Source organism: Candoia aspera, chromosome 1 (assembly GCF_035149785.1).
Source record: "Candoia aspera isolate rCanAsp1 chromosome 1, rCanAsp1.hap2, whole genome shotgun sequence".
NCBI classification, from domain to species: Eukaryota; Metazoa; Chordata; class Lepidosauria; order Squamata; family Boidae; genus Candoia; species Candoia aspera.
The window spans coordinates 100,078,208-100,101,914 of NC_086153.1; the positions used below are offsets into that span (position 1 = coordinate 100,078,208).

At 43.5% G+C, this 23,707-nt stretch overlaps 1 long non-coding RNA gene across 1 annotated transcript in view; it reads right to left on the reverse strand.

The window, feature by feature from the left end:
* Positions 1-205: 205 nt before the first annotated feature.
* The window catches only part of LOC134488429 (uncharacterized), a 39,026-nt gene continuing 15,524 nt past the window's right edge, over positions 206-23,707 (reverse strand). Inside the window, exon 3 of the long non-coding RNA XR_010066969.1 lies at positions 206-416. This is a non-coding gene — a long non-coding RNA (uncharacterized LOC134488429). The remainder of the gene's footprint in view (positions 417-23,707) is intronic.

Below are 23,707 nucleotides of genomic sequence, written 5' to 3' on the forward strand. Positions count from 1 at the left end.
GTGGTATGGGAGTTGTTACTAAATAAAAAAAATTAAACTCAGAATATCTCTTAATAAAAACAGGAAGCCAATATTATCACAGCAACTTGGTGACCATTCTTTTAATAGCTACCTTTCAGAACAGAAAGATACTTTAAAAACATTTTAATAAAATTGAGCTTAACTTGAGAATAAGTAAAAGTACAATAATTTGACTTCAATTTAGGAGAACAGTTTCTTAATAAAATTTGTAAGACTCCAGTTAACAAAAGTTTTGCAGCTGTTCCACTCACAACTCTGTTATAGTATTAATGATCATACTAATGGGAAACTTGTTAAATTTCAATTCTTGTATCTGTTACACACTGTTAATTAGAAAAATATATTAGAGATGCCATTATTGTAGTTGAATCTTCAGATCAAGGAAACATTTGGGTCTGAAAGTTAGAAAAAGAAGAGGCAAATTAGGATACAATTGCATTTTATTTTTAAATAGCAAACTTATCTACATTTGGCTATTAAATGAATATACTGGGTGGGCAAATTGCAGCCCTCAGGCCCAATTTCATGTGGCCTTCAGCCTACGGTGAAAATTCTTTACAGGCAATACATTTAGACATTTGGAAAGAGTAACCTGTCTTTTTCCTAGTTTCCTAGCCAGAGAGAGAGGAGAGATGTTCAAGAATGTGAACAGAATGGGTGAAATCTGACACATTCCACAGATTAAAAGAAAGTGGGCCTCAACAGCAAAAAAATGGTGGCAGCCAACTTATACCATGAAGCTCAGATGAGCAATCTGTGGCCCTACAGCCACATATAGCCTTCAGCCCAATTAAACACAGCCCTTGGTCCCACTTTAAAAGCCCACGTAAGCAAGCAGTTCACGTCTTGGTTAAGAGCTATCTGTAATTTTCAGGGCATCCTGTTCTTTGGGACAGAGAAAAGGGTGAATAAGAAAAGGAAAAGAGAGAAAGAGTAGTTCCACTCACTCTGAATTCCAGCTTCATCCTCACTGTATTTGGCTCCACAGATTACCCTTAAGGAAACATAGACTTCTGCGCAAGAGTTTGCCCCCTCATGCTTCATACGTTCCCAACCTTAGACAAGTTAGTTCACAGCAGTGCTGGGGAAAGGATGTTTACTTCCTATGTGATTCTGAATTTGCCCTCAAGCATCAGCACTGAACTGTCATGTTTCTCTGTTGAGTCCTGTGATGCTGATGATTAGCATGAAATATTTATTTATTTATTTATTTTTGTTTATGAAATGTCTATCACCACCCATCTCCCCCCCAAGGAGGGACTCTGGGCGGTTTACAATAAAAATAAAATTTAAAATTCAGTATTGTCCAAACCACTTTACAGTAGTTTGCATTGGCTGGTTCTTTCCATAATGATACATTAGTTATGACCATTTGTTCAGCGACCATTCAAAGTTACGATGGTGCTGAATGGACTTACGACTGGTTCCCAAATTACAGCTGTTGCAGCACCCCCATGGTCACGTGATCACGATCTGGGCACTTGGCAACCTGTTCACACTTATGACCGGTTGCCAAGCACCCCACGGTAACATGATCTTCATTTGCAACCTTCCCTGCCGACTTTCCCAGAAAGTCAATGGGGAAGCCAGCAGGAAAGTTCACAAGTCACTGCGCACCCTCCCTAGCCCCCCTGTGCTTGTGCCATGCCGGCCACTTGTGTACCTCCAAGCACCCTCCCTGACCCACACTGCACCCCCATGTGCCATCCCCGACCCATGCAGCCCCCCTCGTGCACCCTTCCCAACTGCGCCATACTCCATGCGTCCTCCTTGAACCCCCACACACCCTCCCCAACCCATACCACACCCCCACGCTTTTTCCCCAAACAATGCAGCACTTCTCATGCACCCCCACGTGCCCTCCCCACACCTCTCACTCCCTCCCCCACCCAGCAATAGCAACTTACCTGCCTGCCTGCCTGCCACTTGAAACTTCCTGTTGGCTTCCCCACTGACTTTGGTTGTGGGAAGGCTACAGAAAGTTGCCTCACCTAACAACCATGGGATGCAGTTAACGATGGCAACCAGGACTGCAGGGATTGCTATCACTAAGCAGTACAGTAGTGCTTTATGACCACATCACTTAGTGATGGAAATTCCTGTCCCCGTTGTTGTCGTAAGTCAAGGACTACCTAAATTTGTGAATGTCATCTAAAAGTGTGTCCATTCAACAACCTGAAGGGATGAAGATTAGACAAATAGAATTTCTTTGCTTCTTAAGCTCAGCCAATAAAATGTTGATTAATATTGCACGTCTAATTTAGAACAATGCACAATACAATTTCTATTTTCCTTATACAGGTGACTTTAATGGATTTTGAACATTAGGTAACAGAGTTTTACTGCAGTCCGACTGATGCATTAAGGCAGCCACATGAAGTAAGGATGTACTACATTAATATCTGAAGTCCTTCCTAAGGCTGTTTGCAATCCACTGCGCAGAGAAGCAGAGAATGTAAGATAAAGCAACAGCAAACAGAGAAGAGAGTAAAGACGCTTACTCATTTTTATATGGCCTTCACATATATTTCATTAGCATATGCCTCCAACAAATTACCCCAAGGGAATGAGCCCTGTAACAACAACATAACAACAAAAAGGGTCTTAATCTGTGACATAGAAATTGTAAATAGGAGAGTACATGCACATACAGTATATATACATACACGTGTATGTGCTATTTTTGTATTTCAATCATATATGATTAGAAACCAGGATTTCTTTTAGCTCCTTGCTGGATGAACAAACAATACAAAACAAGTGTTCGCTCTGTAGGATAGCCATTAGGCATATTTTCTTTCATTCGTGGACTAAGGTGAAATGAGATGAAAGCAGATATCCCAATGTTAATATATGAGATTATATACTTGAACAAACTAAACATTCATGATGGTGAAGTAATCAATTGGCACTCAACCACCAAAATCCTTTTTCAAAATCCTTTGATAAATACAGCAAGGCACATCTCATATGGAGTGATGATTCATCTTTGTTCAGGCAGCTACTTGAAAAACAGTGGTGTGATGAGCCTGCTTTCTCCCTTAGGTCTTGCTGGTTCTTCACATATCCATGCAGACATCCAAGCAAAACCATCTGAAATCACCTTGCTGATAAGAAGCTGAGAGTAGGGAGTAGTTTAGATTCTCACAGGAAAGCTCTTGTAGGAGAAAATGGGACTGCAGGTGGCCTAGTATGTGTATCAGATACCACCACACTGGCATAAAATCGGGTTTGAAACACCATCAGAAATGACTCTGGGAAGGAGAAACTTGGAAGAGAAGGTTGGAAATGGGGATAATGGCTGGTAACTAAAATGGCTGAAATGGACTTAAAAAGCAACTGATTGTTGAGTCACGTTGCTGGTTTTAGTAAAACCCAGTATGGGTTGGTAAACCTGAGCTGGATTAGTTTTTGGACAGATGGAAAGATTGCCAAAAAGAACTGTTTAGGCACTACACTGAAAAGCACAATGAGGAAGAGAAGATGCCATGGGACCTTTCTGCTCAATGGAGCTGAAAATGATGGAAGATCAAAAGTTTACCTGCCAGAGAAAGGTCACCTGACAATCTGATTGATGAAGGGATGCCAGCCAATATAACCTTAACCCATTCCTTAACTCTGGATAGAAAGTGTTACAATATTTAGCAACATAGAGCGATACACACATTAGGTATACATATTTCTTAAATTCATATAATAATTTGCTAAGAGAATCATGCTTGTAACAGGCTTGAGCTTGATATTAGAGTGGAAGGGGGGGGGGAATTATCCTACACTTTTACAGCAGAATACAAAACAATTAGCCAAAGAAGGAAAACTGACTGATTATTCTGATTAAGTTTGGCTGAACTTCTTATTGTCTCAAATGTATATTTAAAAAAAACAAACATGGAAAGCTGCATGGTTTGCCTCTTTCAATCAGATTCTTTGAATCCTTAAATGCATTTCACTGTTTCACAAATGAAGCCATTGGCATGAACAGACTCTGGCACAGCTAAAAAGATTCTAACAAGATACAAAATACCACAGATTCAAAGGTTTTGTAAAGGTGTGTGTTTAAAAAAATGCATAAACCGCACTTCACCCAAATGGTTTGTAACACTGCATTTGAAATAGTCACTGTGTATCACTGAATTGTGGAATTGGAAGGGATCACAAGATTCATCTAGTCCAACTCTCTGCCATGCGCAGGAAATCCAATTAAGCTATCCTTGAAAGATGGCTGTCCAGCCTCTTAAAGATGGAGTACAACTTATATAGGTAGACTACAGATAGGTAAGACTCCATTGTTGCACAGGTCTTACCATGCGGAGTCTTTCCTTTATATTTAAGTGAAATAGAGGTAGCTGCCACTCCTACCTATTATTTCTGACCTAGTTTTCCTGGCAATAAAAAATAGTTCCTGGCTATCTTCCCGACGGTACCCTTTTAAGTACCTGAACCTCGATTTCTTGAATCATCTTTGTCATCCTCCTCTGAACCTGTCAATGTCCTTGTGGTACCCAGAACTTAGAGAGAATTCCAAGTGTGATCTCATCAGTGAAGTATAGAAGGAAACAAAGGCTTCACATGCCTTTGATATAATGCTTATTCTAATGCAACCCAGAATGGTGTTAAAGCTTCTATCAGCTGTCTCACACTATGACCACATACCCAAGTCCTTCTCCAGTGTAGCCATGAATCCCTCACCTTATATATATGGTCTACATTTCTCCTCCATATATATAATACCTTACATTTCTCCCAGTTGAAGGATATCTTTTTTTTTATCCTGCCTTTATTATTTTTACAAATAACTCAAGGCAGGGAACACACCTAATACTCCTTCCTTCTCCTATTTTCCCCATAACAACAACCCTCTGAGGTAAGTTGGGCTGAGAGAGAGTGACTGGGCCAAAGTCACCCAGCTGGCTTTCATGCCTAAGGCAAGACTAGAACTCACGGTCTCCCAGTTTCTATTCCATTATCCTAGGTGTTGGTTAGACCTCCTATTTTTGTGTCATCTAAAGATTTAATAAGCAGCACCAGTGCTACTCTCCAACTCAACACAGAAAATACATCAGTTCTGATTCTCTGAGCACACTTAGTCAGCCAATTGTGGACCCACCTTACTGTAATGCAAGTCATCAAGAACCTCATCAACAAACTTTGCTTAAATTAAAATAGATAATATCCACAGCATTTCCCTTGTCCAATAAAATAGATACCTTATCAAAGGAGATTTGTCTCACATGACTTGTTTTTGACATTGCTAACACTTAGGACTCACAGCACAGCTTCTCAATATGATCACAAATGACCTTTTTATTATCTACTCTAACATCTTTCCAGATACTGATGTTAGGCTCACTGATGAATAATTGCTGAATCTTCCTCTTTTTCTTTCTTGAAGAGGGGAGGACTGTAATGCTAGTGGGAATTACCTTGGGAGATGGGGGGAAGAGATGCTACCTAAGGAACAATCAGATAAGAGTGGGCATAGCCCACAGCTGCATAATGGACAGAGAAAGAAACTCAGAAAGGAACCTCCCTAACTTATCAGGTTGTAAAAGAGATTGTGAGAGATTTGTACTTTCAGACTTGCAAGATTCTGTTAATGTAGCCTTATAAAAAAGTAGAATTAGCTCATCCGGTCATGTTTCCTGTCTGGTCTACCTGGGAAGGCTGACAGAGACTGTATTTGCTCTTCTCCAGTCTTCTGGCACTTCTCCAGTTCTCTAGGACCCCTCAAGGATAATTGGCAGAGGTCCTGATAATTCCTCAGCCTGCTCTTTCAGTACTAGAGTGCATTTCATCAGGGCCCAAGGACTTCAAGGCCACTTTAATATCTTCAATCAACTACTCCTATTAATAACCAAATAAAAGGAGCAGAACCCCTAATGCTTACCTCAATCTTTTGAAAGAGAAAATTATCACAAACCCATCAAGAATTTATCTGACATCTTGTAACTGGAAGAATTAGTCTTCCAAGCATCTGGGTAGTTGAAATATTCCATCACAACCTGTCATGAGTGCCGTTGAGCTAAAGTCATCAGCGCAATGGCACTCATGACAATGACAAGGAAATAGGTGAAGGGGTACAAGTTAAGTAGCCATCAACCTACAACGACTAACGGCCAACAAACAATAGCCAAATGAATCACGGAGCCACCCAAACCATCAGCGGCAATACAACGGGGATCGCCCAGCTGAAAGCAATCAGCAGAAGAATGGAAACCTGATGATGGGCGATCCCGGAAACCCTCACCCACCGGCAGGGCAACGCATGGGACAAAGGGGGGTGACGTGACCGTGAGCGAGGGGGCGCTGACCGGCGCGGGGTATTTAAACCCCGCACCGGCGCGCTCCTGTCACTCTCAGCTTTTTTCTACCAACGCTGTACCTGCCCTGCAATAAACCAGAGCCTGATTCGCAAAACAGTGTCTGAATGTTATTCAGGGGGAGGCAGCGCATGACACAACCACTTCATGAGATGTTTTTGTTTTTGAGGCTTCAATATCTGCTTTAATAAAACTCCATTTACCTTTTCTAACTGATTTGGCAGTAAGTAGCAGGCTTCAAGAAAATATTGATGCTGTTAGCTTGCCCTTTTATCTTACTAGTGGACTCGGGGTGCTCAAAAAACCTCATCCACCCCGACCTAGTCGCCAAACTCGACCTCCGCTGCTTCCCCCTCCCCACGCCGCTGGCATTCCACCAGCTGGACGGCTCTACAGCGGGAGGAAAACCAGCCACGCTACAAACCGAGCCGGTCACCCTGCAAATGGGCACTCACACCGAGCGCACATCGTTCGTAGTCACGCACATCGGATGGCCCATTGCAGTCCTGGGGATGCCATGGCTCGCGAAAAACAACCCGCGGATCAACTGGGCGACCCGCACCTTCACATTCGGCGACGGCGAGTATCGAGCACCAGTACCAGCTGGCAAAAGCAACCCCACGGTAGGATGAGCGGAGGCGACCACACAAGACAACGCCGCTACCACAGCAGACCTACCAGAACAATACGCCGACTTCTCCGAGGTCTTCGGAGAGGCAGAGGCGGACCAACTACCCCCCCACCGCAAGACGGATTGCCGGATCGACCTACTGCCCGACGTCCCCTTACCTAGACCAAAGATCTATTCGATGACCCCGAAGGAGATGGCAACCCTCCGGGAGTTCATCGATAAAAACCTAGACAGGGGATTCATAGAGCCAGCATGCTCACCGGTCGGAGCCCCCGTCTTATTCCGGGAGAAGAAAGACGGGACCCTACGGCTCTGTACCGACTACCGGGGCCTAAACGCGGCTTCCCTGTCCAACAAATATCCCTTACCCCTGGTGAAGGACATGCTCGCCCACCTGTCCACGGGCAAAGTCTTTTCCAAATTGGACCTTCGCGAGGCGTACTATCGCATCCGAATCAGGGAGGGGGACGAATGGAAGACGGCGTTTAACTGCCCCCTAGGCGCTTTCCAGTACAAGGTACTGCCCTTCGGACTCGCGGGGGCCCCTGGGGTGTTCATGCAGCTCATCAATGAGGTACTGCATGAACATCTGTTTAAAGGGGTCCTGGTCTACATCGACGACGTCCTTATTTACACAAAAACACACGAGGAACACGTAACCTTAGTCAGGCAAGTCCTCGACAAGCTCAGAAGGGCGCAGCTCTATGCGAAGCCTACAAAGTGCGAGTTTCACAAAGAGCGCCTAGACTATTTGGGGTATCGAATCTCCGGGGACGGCATCGAAATGGACCCCGCAAAAGTCGAAGCGGTGCTAAACTGGGAGCGGCCCCGCAACAGACGGCAACTACAGAGCTTCCTGGGATTCGCGAATTTCTACAGGTCATTCGCCCGGGGGTTCGCTGAGATAGCCCTCCCCTTAACGGACCTCCTCAAAACCAAAGGGGTGGGGGACACCCGACGCGCCAAGAACCCAGGCACAGTGCTGAATTGGACTCCCGCGTGCCAGACCGCATTCGACAAGCTGAAAGCGCTGTTCACTACGGAGCCAATCCTCGCGCACCCGGACCCAGAACGGCCGTTCGTGGTCCAAGCCGACGCCTCAGACTTCTCCCTGGGAGCCATCCTACTACAGAAAGACTCCACGGGGCTCCTGAAACCATGCGCCTACCTGTCAAGGAAGTTCTCCGAGACAGAGAGGCGATGGCACGTCTGGGAGAAAGAAGCCTTCGCGGTGAAATCGGCACTAGAGACATGGCGACACCTACTCGAGGGAGCCACCCAACCATTCGAGGTCTGGACGGACCACCGGAACCTCGAGGCCCTACGAACGCCTAGACGCCTTAGCCCAAAACAGGTCCGATGGGCCCAATTCTTCAGCCGCTTTGATTTCCAGCTGAAGTTCATGCCGGGCAAGAAGAACTTCCTGGCCGACGCCCTCTCCCGACTGCCCCAAGACGAAGAGCCCGCCCCAGACACCATTGGGACGGTCCTATCCGCCTCGCAACTGGGGATGGCCGTGACCACCCGAAGCGGCGCACGGAGGCAGCTCGACGCTACGGCGCAGCCGACGGCGGGACAACCGGCGACGGAAAGAAGCCAACCGCAACTACCAGGGGGAATGCGCACGGACCTCGCCGCCGCCCTCAAAACCGACCCCTGGTTCCTGGCGAACCCCGACAAGGTAACGATGGCGCAAGACCTGGCATGGGGGGAAGGCAGAATCTACGTCCCGGACCCGCAACGCCAGGCGATCTTGCATAGGTCACACGACGCCAAGCAAGCGGGACACTTTGGGTTCCTCAAGACCCTACACCTAACACGGCGCCAATTCTGGTGGCCCGCGCTCAGGCGAGACGTAAAAACCTACGTGGCGTCCTGCCCAACGTGCGCTAGGGCCAAACGGGCACCAGGCAAACCCGCGGGGCTATTGCAACGGGTGGCAGAACCCTCCCGCCCATGGGAGGAAATCTCTATGGATTTTATAGTGGACCTCCCACCCAGCCAGAAGAAAACGGCCATTTGGGTGGTGAAGGACTACTTCTCAAAGCAGGCCCACTTCATCCCCTGCACGTCGGTCCCATCCTCACAACAACTAGCCAAACTCTTCCTCATCCACGTGTACAGGCTACACGGATGTCCCGCACGTGTGGTGACCGACAGGGGCACACAGTTCACCTCCAAATTCTGGCGGGCCTTCCTGAAGCTGACGGGGACCCATCAGGCCCTATCTACGGCTTGGCATCCGCAGACGGACGGAGCCACTGAGGTTCTTAATGCCACCTTAGAGCAATTTATACGATCATATACGAACTACCACCAAGACGACTGGGCTGAACTGCTCCCGTTCGCCGAAGTCGCATACAACAACGCCGTCCACACGAGCACGGGGAAAACTCCGTTCGAAGTAGTCTCGGGGCGCGACTTCGTCCCCATACCGGAGCTACCTCAACCCCCGGAACCACAGGTGGACGCCAGCGACTGGGGACGGAAGATCGCGGAAGCATGGCCAGTAATCACGGCGGCGCTGAAGGAGGCACAGGCTGCTTACAAAGAGCAGGCCGACAAGCACCGGCGCCAACAACCGACGTTCCAGGCGGGGGATATGGCCTATCTATCCACCAAGTTCCTAAAGTCAACCCAACCCTCGAAAAAACTGGGGCCTAAGTACATCGGGCCGTTCCGAGTCACGCAAATAGTGAACCCGGTAGCAATACGCCTGGACCTGCCACACAACCTCCGGAGGCTCCACCCGGTGTTCCACACCAGCCTCCTAAAACCGGCAACCACCTCCCGATGGCACCCAAGCACACCACAGCCCGCACCGCTCATGATCGACGGGCAACACCACTTCGAGATAAGGGACATCCTCGACTCCCGCAAGCAACGAGGAACTCTACACTATCTGGTCAGGTGGAAACACTTCCCCCACCCGGAATGGGTGGCGGCGCACAACGTTAACGCGCCTGACCTGACCAGAGCATTTCACCGGGCATACCCCGACAAACCGCAACCAAGGTCAGCAAAACCAAAACCCCCCCCCGCAGGCCTCCCCCCGCCTCCCGTGCCCCAAGGGAAAGGGCCCCCCCCAAGCCCGCGACTTGGGTGGACCTTCCCCCCCCGGGACTCACTCCCCCCGCCCCGGGCCCACGGGGTGGTGACAAACGATCGCCAGCACCCTCCCCCCGCCCCCCGGCCGCGGGGGAGTGGCAAGCAAGTCAACAGGGCAACCTGGGGGCAACGCCCAGGAGACACAACAAAGGCGACGCACTCTAAATAAGAAAAGAAGGGCCCTACCTGGAGCTGAGAAGCACCCGACCAGCCACGCCTCTCGCCTCGCCGAACTGAGCCAAACAAACAGGGTGTGGTTGGAGCATGCGCACGCCAGGTCAGAACCCGAGCATGCGCACCATGGACACACCCTGGGAAGGCACGTGGTAGAGGGAGGAGCAAAGGGAGGGGCGACAACTACTCCGGCGGGAACTTTGAAAAAAAAAAAAAAAATGTGGCGTTTTGACAGCTCCACGGGGAAAACCCAGAAACCCGGGGGAGAACACTATTCGGAAAGGGGGCAGTATGTCATGAGTGCCGTTGAGCTAAAGTCATCAGCGCAATGGCACTCATGACAATGACAAGGAAATAGGTGAAGGGGTACAAGTTAAGTAGCCATCAACCTACAACGACTAACGGCCAACAAACAATAGCCAAATGAATCACGGAGCCACCCAAACCATCAGCGGCAATACAACGGGGATCGCCCAGCTGAAAGCAATCAGCAGAAGAATGGAAACCTGATGATGGGCGATCCCGGAAACCCTCACCCACCGGCAGGGCAACGCATGGGACAAAGGGGGGTGACGTGACCGTGAGCGAGGGGGCGCTGACCGGCGCGGGGTATTTAAACCCCGCACCGGCGCGCTCCTGTCACTCTCAGCTTTTTTCTACCAACGCTGTACCTGCCCTGCAATAAACCAGAGCCTGATTCGCAAAACAGTGTCTGAATGTTATTCAGGGGGAGGCAGCGCATGACACAACCACTTCATGAGATGTTTTTGTTTTTGAGGCTTCAATATCTGCTTTAATAAAACTCCATTTACCTTTTCTAACTGATTTGGCAGTAAGTAGCAGGCTTCAAGAAAATATTGATGCTGTTAGCTTGCCCTTTTATCTTACTTTATATTATTTCAAAAATTAGACAGTCATCAGTCCAGTGGACTTACGGAGAGATAAGTTCATTCCTGATATACAAGGCTATGCCACCTCCTCTCTCATGTTCCCTGTTCCTCTGAAAAAATGTATACCCAGGGCCATCCATAGGGGGTTCAAAATCTGCAAGATGGTGGGTGTAGCATTGTAACTGAAGCCCCACCTATTTGGTATACTTGTGTAAAACACACAAAACACACAAAAATAGGCCTTTGGTTACCACTCTGTGCCCACCATCTTTCAGATTTTGACACACAAATCCCTGTGTACGCCTATTAAGCCCAATGTTCCATGGGTGGGATTCATTCCACTATGTTTCTGTACTTATTATAACATATTTGCCTTTGTGCCTTATGATATCCATTTTATCTTGCCTGTTACCACACTTCATGCATCAGTATAAGATAATTAGTATAAAGATATATAAGATAATGGGTTAGACTTAGAGAGATTCAGTCTCTCCTTTCCTTTATGCCTGCAGTTCCACTATTTCTATGTTAAATTACCAGATTCCAAAACACTTTTCTTTGCTGCTGTATTTAATTCATTACATGCAAATTGATTCCTCACTAATGGTCTTATGACTCCTGCTGTCTTGTATTTTGGCATAAAGCACTCCTGATCAAGTCAACTAGCTATCATTCAAAGCTCCTTAGCATGATGAATTCCATCTCTGCAAAGCAGCCCTTCACCCCTGAAGTTTGCACCACTGTTGAAAAATTCAAACTCTTTCACTTATACCAATCTTGCAATCAGCTCATTAAAAAAAATAATTTTCTCTTGCAGGACTCTTGCCTTCAACATGAAGTACTGATGAAAACACCACCTGGCTCCCAAGATCCTTCACCCTCCTCCCCAAAGCCAAGAAATTGCTCTTGATATGCTGAAGGTCTTGTCTTGCAGTTTCATTTGTGTCCATATGGACAGGTGTGATGAGCCTTGTCATTCTGTCACATCTCAGATTTGCCTCCAAGGACATAGCATGCATGTCAAGATGAAAAATCTGGATGACAAATGGGAGCTTCTACGCCTCTTAAGCAGAGTCACCTACAGTCACTACCCTTTGTAGCTTACGCATGTTTGTAGAAGCCTGAGAGGTTAATAGTTGGAATCCATTGCTGTGGTCCAGGGGAATAATTCTCATCCTTTCAGTGAAGCTGTAAGCTTCACATTGTAAGTAGACCTCGCTTAACTACTGCCTTGGGCAACAACTTTTCAAAGTTATGACAATGCTGAACGAATAATTTTGCAGCCAAGGTGCAGCATCTGTCTCTCAGACATGTGTTCATTACTATCAGTTAGCACATGTTGTCCTGTGCTTGATCTGTTTTTTTCTTTTTTTTCCTCCCCTTGCAAAGCAGAGAGATTGCCTAAACAAGCTATCTCTTCCTGAGCTGTTTTGCTCCGCAGTGCAATGCTTCCCCAAAAGGTGCTAACTGCAGGTTAACAAGCTCAGTTCTGTGACCTTAATTAGCTGGCTCACAGCTGCTGCCTATAACTGACAAGACTTTAATCACTTTCACAGCTTTGGCTTTTGTTTGCCTCCTAAGCGGCTCAGGGATCAGAGCCACAAGTGCACTAGGCAAACAGTCGGCACTAGCACTTTCAATGTGTATTTCCCATTGCATGCCTGCTTACTCTCTTGTAATCCCTTCCTCTCCAATGAATGTAAATACAAACATTAATTCCCTTCTTGCTAATTATCCCAGCCCCAGGGTGAGCGTTACAAAGGGCGGGGAGTGAGGGAAAAGAAAGCTGAAGTAAAATTGTAAGCACAGTTGCAGTCACGTGATTTTCCTCTTAGCAACTGCCTCACTTAGCAACTGAGTTGCCGGTCCCAATTGTAGTCACCAAACAAGAGCTACCTGTATTTCCTGCTTCTATTCACCCTACCATTCAAGAAGTGTAGAGAACTATGGTGATTACCTTAAAGGAGGAATTCAACATTGGTTATGGATGCATCAGCTTAACCTAGATAGACAGGATGGGGGGAGGCTAAAACTCGAGATTGCCCTGCCTTGATTTTCTTTAAGTGGGGTGAGAGAGAATCTCTGTCAGGCTTTCCGGATACTGATAGAAGAGAATATAAACTAAACAAATGGACATTTTGCATCTGATGAATGTAGTATGGTTCCAACCTGTATCATAAATACTTAGTGACTAGTTTTGTATTATAGCCAAAGCTATGTGGTTTTCCAGTACACAATTTAATGTGCGCCTTTGAAAAAGCTCTTGGGGTCAACAAATTACAGTTCAGTATGCCTTGAAAATGCCAAGCATATCCCATATTAATGATATAACTGGACAAGAAAGCTTAACCTTGGAAAAGGATTAAGAGCAGTGAAGGAGATCAGCAGAATGTACAGGCTTCTAAGCTAGATTTCCCTGTCTGTATTTCAAAAACTACTCAGTAAATAAGAAATGCCACAGGTAAGCAAACATGCAGATGCCAAACCATCCAAACCAGTGAGGTTTATTGGGAGATTGGGGAGTTGAAGACTGAATGCTGAAGGAGGGCAGACTGTCTATGTGAGCATAATTTATGAAAGATATTGAAGCCAAGGTGCTGAATAGTAATTAGCCAGGCGATCATTGAAATTGGAGCTAAGTTGTAAAATTAGTGATTACATTTATATCCTGTCCGTTTTTCTAGAAACTCAAAATGATACATATGAGGATCTCTCCTTGTTTTAGCCTCAAAACAAGCCTGCAAAAGAGATAGCAGAGACCTAAAATCGCTAAGTGAGCTCATCAGTCAAGTGGAATTTGAACCTGGGTCCCCAGTCTAACAGGTTAACTACACTAAGCAACTAAGCTTTTTTCCCAGCCTTATGGTCTCATCTTTCTCTGTATACTGTAGTAGAATATTCCAGGGGCGCATTTGAACCGAAGACCAGGACACATTACACTGAAGCACAAATTGGTTTATTGACAGTGTTGGAGACAAAGTCAGGCCTAAAGAGGGGTGGTGTTGTAGTCCCCCTTTATAGACCTATGCAAATTAGAATATGCATGTGATTAGACAGAGTAACTAGGCATTTCATTAGATATAACACATCTAATGAAATGTGCCACGTGAGTGCAGGTGGGCTAGGGAGGGGTCTGTGGAGCCACCCGAGTGCATGCGGGCTGGGGAGGGGATGCTGCGGAGCTATGCGAGTGCAGCTGGATAGGGGAGGGGTGCTGTGGCACAACCACACGCTACTAAGTATGAGATCCCCTGTCCCCAGTATCTTTTCCCAGCTTATCAGCATTCCTTGGCCTTCTTAATGTTTTATGGCTAAGCTAAAAGTTTTAGTTTTCCTGAGAAGATATATCTGGGTTAGGGGCTTTTAACTTGGCTTAACTTCTTATCTAGTTTCTTGCACATTCATTTTAAACTTGTCAAATAATATAGAAATCTTTTTGAAATAAGGGTAAAAGGAAAAACAATAATAGGACTGGGTAGAGAAAAAGCTAAGGTGTTTTGCAGTAATGGCTATATTACAAATGTCTTAATAAGTCTGTTAAACAAAAAAAGCAAACAGTTAACGCAATTGCATCCCTAAAGCAGAGTGAGATAGAAGCAAATAATATCATTTTTGAGCTCTTCAGAACTTGATATGGACTATCAGTTTTGTTCTCAAAGTGCCAGGCATAGTGATCACACAGCAGGGAATATATTGTTTTATTTTATGGTAATGAACATATTTTGATTAATTGTTCAGCTGAAATTGTCTATTAAGATTCCTTCCATGTTTATTTAAAAAACAAAGTACTGCCTGTGAATAGATGAAGTCCTTTATATGATTGGCTTATCTGAACAGAAATTAGATTAGTATCAGCCTGATATTCAGCAGGCTGGATCCCCCCATAAGGAGCAATTATGGAAGTAAATGTTGTGTAACTCTGTCCAAAACAAAAAGCTACAGGCACTCTCAAAAAGGGAGGGCAGGATCAGTCTATCTTAAATACTTCTTCACCTTTTCCTCTTGAGTTTGGTCTGATTCCATCCCATCAAAACAGTGAAAGCATTAACTTCATTTATGAGTTTTCCATCCTAGTCAAGTCAATGACAAGCACAAATTAGACAACTTTTGATTTGATCCAAATAATGTTTTTTTTTCCCCCTAAGTGCTAAAAAATGCCAAACTTGTGGCAGATGTAAACTTACTCCCTTGCATTTTATGGAAGAAAGGCTGAAAACCAAAAAAAACCCAGATTTTTTTCCTTCATAGAAATTCACATTTGGGACTAAGAAATCAGCTCTGAAAATAAGATTTATCCTCCAGCTTTTGCACATTTCTATGCAAACCTTCCCAAAAGGAAGTCGCATAGTGATCAATGGACTGAGTGTGAGGTAAGGCCACCCAATAATTGCTTTGGCATAGATTCAATGTTCACTGTACCACACAACCTGCAATTCTAAAAAGGTCATAAATCAGATCAAATACTTTTTTTCCTTGGGACAGTTCAATCATCAAGATAAACTGTAAGCTCATGCTATGTTCTCTCCTCCTCCAATGCAACCAGAAAAGAGCAGAAGTTTTCAATTTTTTTTAAATCAAAATTCAATTTTATCTTTATGTCCAAACGTTAAATGCTGGCCAATTATAGTTTTTGAAATACACTTCCCTATGGAGAAGCTACTGGTAAGGTGACAAGTTGCATGGTCGTGCTAATTAGTCAAAGTAATTTAACATCTTATGCAAACACAAATGCTTGATAGTTTCTAATATGTATATGTATATATATGTAAAAGACTTCTAATACATAATTCTGTAATATACACATATAGCAAGCTTCATCAAATAGGAAGGGTTTGCCCACAGCAGACTCCTAGTATAAAGCACCTTCACCTTAAGTTTGTTGAAAGCCAAGCACAGCATTTTTCTTTGTCTCCCCCCTTTCTTCCTTCTTTTTTTTGGGGGGGGGGAGAAATTAAATATTTATTTTTCAATTTATTAAATACAAAGTAAATGTATTTTTTAAAAATAATTATTCCAAACTGCAAAATATTCAGAGTTATGAAAATTGTTGATTGGGAAAATGAAGATCAAACCAAAATATGATTATTTTATACAGGATGAAAAAGTGTATAGGAAGAGTACTTAACAAAATGCTATTTCTGTGTAACTAATGCGAGCTACAGTACAAACAAGATAACAGCAGAGACTGCATAATAGATAGTTTTCCTTGCATCCCATGTTTATGTAATAGTACATGAAAAAAGTACTGGATGCAATACTACTTGTGTCAATATTCCCTTGGAATTTTAATTGCCAGGCTGTTCACTATTGACATAGTTCACACGTAACACCAAGCTATAATACACTACATTCACTTTTGGGTTAGCATGAGGAATGAATCTACTCTTTATATAACAGCAATATGTGCAAATAAGATGGCTGTATTTCTGGAATGGCCTAGGAATTAAATGCTCTCTGAAACATTATTTTTTAACAGACATGTCTAGGGTTAAATACTTTACTTGCTAGTCGTACTAACTAACCAGACTAAAGCTCAGATTAGATTAAAGGTGGAGAGAAAGCAGATGGGAATCTACTGATAGATATCTGAAAGGATTTCCACACCAGCAATTTATAATGTCACCCAAGCATCTCCATGATAATAAATCACTAATGCAGACAGGCTTTATATCACCATAGTGATGGCGAGGTGACGCCATAAATCACAAGTCAGGAAACAGTCTTAGTGATTTGAAGCTGATCAACAAGGATCACTTCCAATTGTTTAACGTTAGCAAAGACAAAATTACTACTTTCTAAACATATACACTGAAGAAAGCTTGTAGCAATCAAAGTTTCTGTACAACCATGATCTAGTTACACATCTGCATTTTTTTTCCTATGAGTTCTCATTCAGGTTGATGAAAGAATATGTACACTATAGAAATTATTTCACAAGACCATTTTGGTGAAATAGTTATGGTTGGCATTCTTGCACTTTTGTAACTATTACGTAGTCAAGCAGTATATAGAAATATTTTTTAAATAAAATAATTTTCCACTAAACTCCACCCTTCTTGTCTTCCAAAACTTTAAGTACACCCAAATAAAAAACATAAGGCAATACATTGCCTCATTGTGTTTTTCCCCCCCAGTAATGATGCTGTTTCTTACGCTGTCCTTGAAAAGCTGTTGAAGTTCTCTTTCCCTTGGAAAAAATGAAGAGAATTAAATTAAATATTTATTTAAATATTTATTTAATTTAATCCCAGAGTAAACTACTAAAAACTTTATCACATGTTTGTAGCTAGCCAACTTTGGCTGCTATTGATCTTAAAATTTAAGCAGGATTTCCCTGCTTAATACTTGGATGGGGGACCACTTGGGAATTCCAGAGCGTAGGCTACATTAGAAAGTTAAAAAAAAAAAAACCCTTAGCAGAGAGCAATAGCATAACACTGCAAAGAACATACGCATAACTGGACAATTTTCGCCCAGTCTCCCACCTCCCTTTTTTGGGGAAGGTGGTTGAGAAAGTAGTGGCTTTGCAGCTCCAGAGGATTCTGGATGAAACTGATTATCTAGACCCCTTTCAGACAGGTTTCAGGCCCGATTATGGGATGGAAACAGCATTGATCGCACTTATGGATGATCTCTGGTGGGAGCGGGATGGAGGCAGTGCATCCATCCTTGCTCTTCTTGATCTCTCAGCGGCTTTCGATACCATCGACCATGGTATCCTTTTGGACTGACTTAGGGAGTCGGGGGTGGGTGGCATGGTTCTGCGCTGGTTCACCTCCTTCCTCCAGGGTCGGTCCCAGTCGGTGTTGATAGGGAGCGAGATCCGGCCCGCAGCCTCTCCTTTGTGGGATGCCGCAGGGTTCAGTACTCTCTCCGCTCCTTTTTAACATCTACATGAAACTACTGGGCAAGATCATCCGTCACTACGGGGTGAGGTATCATCAATATGCAGATGATACCCAATTATACATCTCCATGCTGGGTGAAGTAAGTGATGCTGTGGCCACCCTTTCCGAGTGCTTGGGGGCTGTGGGGACCTGGATGGGGGACAACAGGTTGCGGCTGAGCCCGGGGAAGATGGAGTGGCTGTGGATTAAGGGCTCCTCGATTTCTGGGAAATTGTCATCTTTAGTTCTGGATGGGGTTGCACTGCCTCAGACAGACCCGGTGTGTAACTTGGGGTCCTCCTGGACTCACAGCTCCTGCTCAAAGAGCAGGTGGCAGCCATGGCTAGGAGGGCCTTTGTGCAACTTCGTGTTGTGCACCAGTTACACCCCTTCCTGGAGTGAGAGGCCTTCAAACAGTCACTCATGCCCTGGTTATCTCCCATATAGACTACTGCAATGCGGTCTACACGGGGCTACCCTTGAAGAGTATCTGGAAGCTACAGCTGGTGCAAAATGCAGCAGCGTGGGCAATCTTGAGTTTCCCAAGATCAGCACACGTCATCCCTTTGCTCCGCAAGCTGCATTGGTTGCCAGTATGCTTCTGGGTCCAATTCAAGGTGTTGGTTATCACCTTTAAAGCCCTACATGGCACAGGTCCAGGTTACCTAAGGGACCGTCTCCTCCCCATCACATCAACCCGTCCCACCCGGTCGGGCAGAGGGGGCATGCTACGGACCCCATCTGCAAGAGAATTCCATCTGGCGGGGTCCAGGAGGCAAGCCTTCTCTGCAATAGCCCCTGCCTTTTGGAATATCCTTCCCCCAGAAGTGAGATTGGCTCCCTCCCTCCTAGACTTTAGGAAACAGCTAAAGACCTGGTTCTGTAATTACTCCTGGGGCGGGACAGAGAGTAGCCACTTCTGGGGATGGTTAGTTTCTTAGAAGGACCCAGCTCTGCCTGCAAATCATAAAGAACTTCCAGCCATCAAGGTTTTTATTATATTTATTGTATTATGTATTATAGTGTTTAGTTTTTTATTTTTATTTATGTTTTATTGTAAACCATCCAGAGTCCCTTTTGGGAGATGGGCTGTGATAAATTTGATTGATTGATTGATTGATTGATTGATAAATAAATAAATGCAGCCATCAGAACTCAAGCTTGATTTGAGGATATCTTTACTTTTAAAATGATTGAAAAACTGGTATTTCATCTTTTTTTAAATGCTGATGCACTGGATGATCTAAATAGAATAGTAGGCTGTGTTGATAAAAATAATACATTGTGGTCTACTATATAACTTAATGTTCTCTTTTCTATCTAAAAAACATAGATTCCAAATAGAGTGACGGAAACACAACATTAAAGGTCTGAAGTTCATATCTATGAACCATGTTACCATTACTGTGCCCTTATATCTTTTTAAATTTATGCTGCCTTGCTTTTGTCCCATTTTAAATGTATAGCCATTCCTGAAAGCTACATGGACCTTTAGTAGATCATATGAATAAGTCAGCTGCATAGCGAAACAAAAATACAACACACCATCAAAGATCTAACTCCTATAATCATTTCTATAATAATAAATGACAAGAATATTAACATTTCATCTTTATATTTTACTCTCTCAAAAATAAATGATTTCTGTTTCAGTTCATCATTTTTAATAACTTGTGTATGCTAGTGTCTGGCTGTGTAACGTTTCTATCTCCATTTTTATATTTCTGTTTTTGAAAAGAAACTGTTTTAGCTTAAAAAAAATACAGATGCTAGGCTCTTAAGCCTTAAGGCTAAAACCACTCATACCATACTGACATCCAACGTGCAGCTCAAACTCATGCTTCGTAAGTAATGCTTTAAAATGCTTCTTGTTATTGTTCATTGTTTTAACACTGAGGAGACAAATGTTTGAAATATGTGAAAATGGCCCAAAAGTGCCACAAAAGAAACAGCTATTCAGTCATTTTTGTCTTGATAAATGTGTTTTTTAGCTTGTATATCTGGATTTATCCACATTTTCAGGGTTCCTATATACAGGGCTTGCTCCGATATAACATTACACCACTGTTTAATAATGTTTTATTGAATAAGCTATGATCTGGTTTTCAAATGCTGAGCTCTCATATGTGAAATAATTTGTTTCATATCATGTTGATGTAACCTTCACACTCTCTCACTGCCTTCCCTGTAAGTACAAACCTTTGGCAATAGCCAGGGAGTTGCAACATTACCTACTGTCTGGCCAATCATCAGCTACAAAAATGAAGGAAGATGAATGCTTTGTTCCTCAGATTTAGGTCTGAAAGCATGAGGTCTGTACCAGTACAAGGCAGAGAAATATAAGTTAACATGTAGTCTTTCAAATGCTGCTGATAAATGCTGGCTCTGTGAAAGCTGAAAAATTATTCAGGGACCACAAAATACGTAATTGGGATGGTCCATGCATTCAGAATCTTGGTGCCAACCTGAGGTTGATCATTATATGTGTATTATACTATAGCATCCTATAAAAGGATGTAAAGGAACTAAGGTATAAACTCTTCCTTCCATGGAGGCAGGCAGCATATCAGCTACAGAGTAAAATAAGAGGACATTCATGAATGATGTCAGAGAAAAGCATTTCTGTGTGCAGTTCAGAAAAAATGTTTAAGAACATTTATGGGACAGATTACCTTTATTTTTTTCAGGGTTGGTATCTACATGGGCTATCTGCCAAGTACTTGTCAGTCATTTATGTTGAAAAGAACTAGGGTCATTTTAAAGATCAATAGAGAACACAGATATTTTGTGTTTTCTGCTTTCTGTCTGATGCTATTACAGAATTACTTCTTCGACAAAACACATCAGAAAAATGTACTATGCTGTCATTTCAACCACTAAAGGAACTTAACAGATAGCAAAAATTATGTGGTTAGCAGTAGATTTCTGGCGGGGGTGGGTGGGGTTGTTAAACTGTTCTACTCCTATAAAAATAAGTTTGGGCTCTCAAGCAGAACTAGCTTAAGACAAAATATACACAAAGTGTTGCCAGGAGGGGTTAAGTGAGAAAACTGCAGAGGATGTCAGTTCTGAGTGACTTATTCAAGGTAAATAAATCACCTACTTAGAATTAGTTGTAACCACTTGTGATATAGATTATATTTTTGACTGAGCTTTTCACTCATCCTGACACTGCCTATTCTAGTTTCCCCCATTGTTCCTGTTAGAACAACTTCAGGAAAAAGTTATAAAGGAACCACAGCCAGTCGTAGAAAAGTTGCCAATGTAGTTTACAAATATGACATACATCAGGAGACTGGTAGCACCTTTTCAGACTAACAAATGTTATTAAAAGGCATAACTTTTGTAAGCTACAGCTGACTTCATCTGATGTATTCTCATCACACCATGAATCTGTATATTTTGATAAAATGTGTTAGTTTGGAAAGGTACTCCAAAACTTATTTTTGGCGGGGACCAGAGAAATTGTCTAAGATGTAAAGCATTTCTAATTACTGTTGGAAAATATAAAAAACATGAAGGGACATTTACCATGTATTATGGACTTGTGAAAAAGCAAAAAAATACTGATACAAACATATAAGATGACAAAGAGAATCTTAAATTTTAATACTCAGTTGAAAACAGAGCTTTTTTTTACTAGGACTTATGGCCAGTCTATTAGAAAAGATTTGTGGATTATTGGTTTTATATATGGTAACTGCAGCTAGGCTACTATATGCACAAAGATAGAAAAATACAGAAATACCCACAATGGAGTGGACTGTGAAGATGGTAGAACTTGCTGAAATGGCTAAACTGAATTCTCTGATTAGGGAAGGAACAACATCTACCAAAAGCATATTGCTTAATTCTAAATATCTTTCTGCCTAGGAAAAAGACTAAACTCCACATGAGGACATTTGACAAAAGTTTCCACCCATTTCAGTAGAAACTATCTGGAGCTTCCTTTACAGAAATTTTAGCTGAATAGAGAATATGTAACACTAGTATTCCCTCAGCAGTATTAAAACATATAGCTTCACAATTTCCATTCATCAATACGTATCTATAGCTGTCATATATTAAACAGGATGCAGGAATAACCAGTGTTTTCTTTGAAGTCTCGTTACCTTGTCGTGATGCTGGAGCTTGAGTACCTCAATGACGCCATGAGCTCAACTGTGAAGGGCCACCCAAGATGGGAAGGTCATGACAGAGAGGTCAGACTAAATGCGATCCCTGGGGAAGGTAATGGCAACCCACCCCAGTATTCTTGCTGTGAAAACTAAATGGATCAGTACAACCAGAGATATGTCGGTATACCATCGGAAGATGAGACCCCCCAGGTCGGAAGATGGACAAAATGCTACTGGGGAGGAACAGAGGATGAGTTCAACTAGCCCCAGACATGATGACGCAGCTAGCTCAAAGCCGAAAGGACGGTTAGTGGCCGACGGTGCTGGTGGTGAACGGCGAATCCGATGTTCTAAGGATCAACACACCATTGGAACCTGGAATGTAAGATCTATGAGCCAGGGCAAATTCGATGTGGTTATTGGTGAAATGTCAAGATTAAAGATAGACATTTTGGGCGTCAGTGAACTGAAATGGACTAGAATGGGCCACTTCACATCAAATGACCACCAGATCTACTACTGTGGACAAGAGGACCACAGAAGAAATGGAGTAGCCTTCATAATTAATAGTAAAGTGGCTAAAGCAGTGCTTGGATACAATCCAAAAAACAACAGAATGATCTCAATTTGAATTCAGGGCAAGGCATCTAACATCACAGTGATCCAAATATACACCCCAACCACAAATGCTGAAGAAGCTGAAGTAGAGCAGTTCTATGAGGATCTGCAGCACCTATTGGACAACACACCTAAAAGAGATGTTATTTTCATCACGGGAGACTGGAATGCTAAGGTGGGCAGTCAAATGACACCTGGAATTACAGGTAAGCATGGCCTGGGAGAACAAAATAAAGCAGGACATAGGCTGATAGAATTTTGCCAAGACAACTCACTCTGCATAACAAACACTCTCTTCCAACAACCTAAGAGACAGCTTTATACATGGACTTCACCAGATGGACAACACCGAAATCAGATTGACTACATCCTTTGCAGCCAAAGGTGGCAGACATCTATACAGTCAGTAAAAACAAGACCTGGAGCTGACTGTAGTTCAGATCATGAACTTCTTCTTGCACAATTTAGGATTAGACTAAAGAGATTAGGGAAGACCCACAGATCAGCGAGATATGAGCTCACTAATATTCCTAAGGAATATGCAGTGGAGGTGAAGAATAGATTTAAGGGACTGGACTTAGTAGGTAGGGCCCTGGAAGAACTATGGACAGAAGTTCGCAACATTGTTCAGGAGGCGGCAACAAAATGCATCCCAAAGAAAGAGAAAACCAAGAAGGCAAAATGGCTGTCTGCTGAGACACTAGAAGTAGCCCAAGAAAGAAGGAAAGCAAAAGGCAACAGTGATAGGGGGAGATATGCCCAATTAAATGCAAAAGTCCAGAGGTTAGCCAGAAGAGATAAGGAATTATTTTTAAACAAGCAATGCGTGGAAGTGGAAGAAGACAATAGAATAGGAAGGACAAGAGACCTCTTCCAGAAAATTAGAAACAGCGGAGGTAAATTCCAGGCAAAAATGGGTATGATCAAAAACAAAGATGGC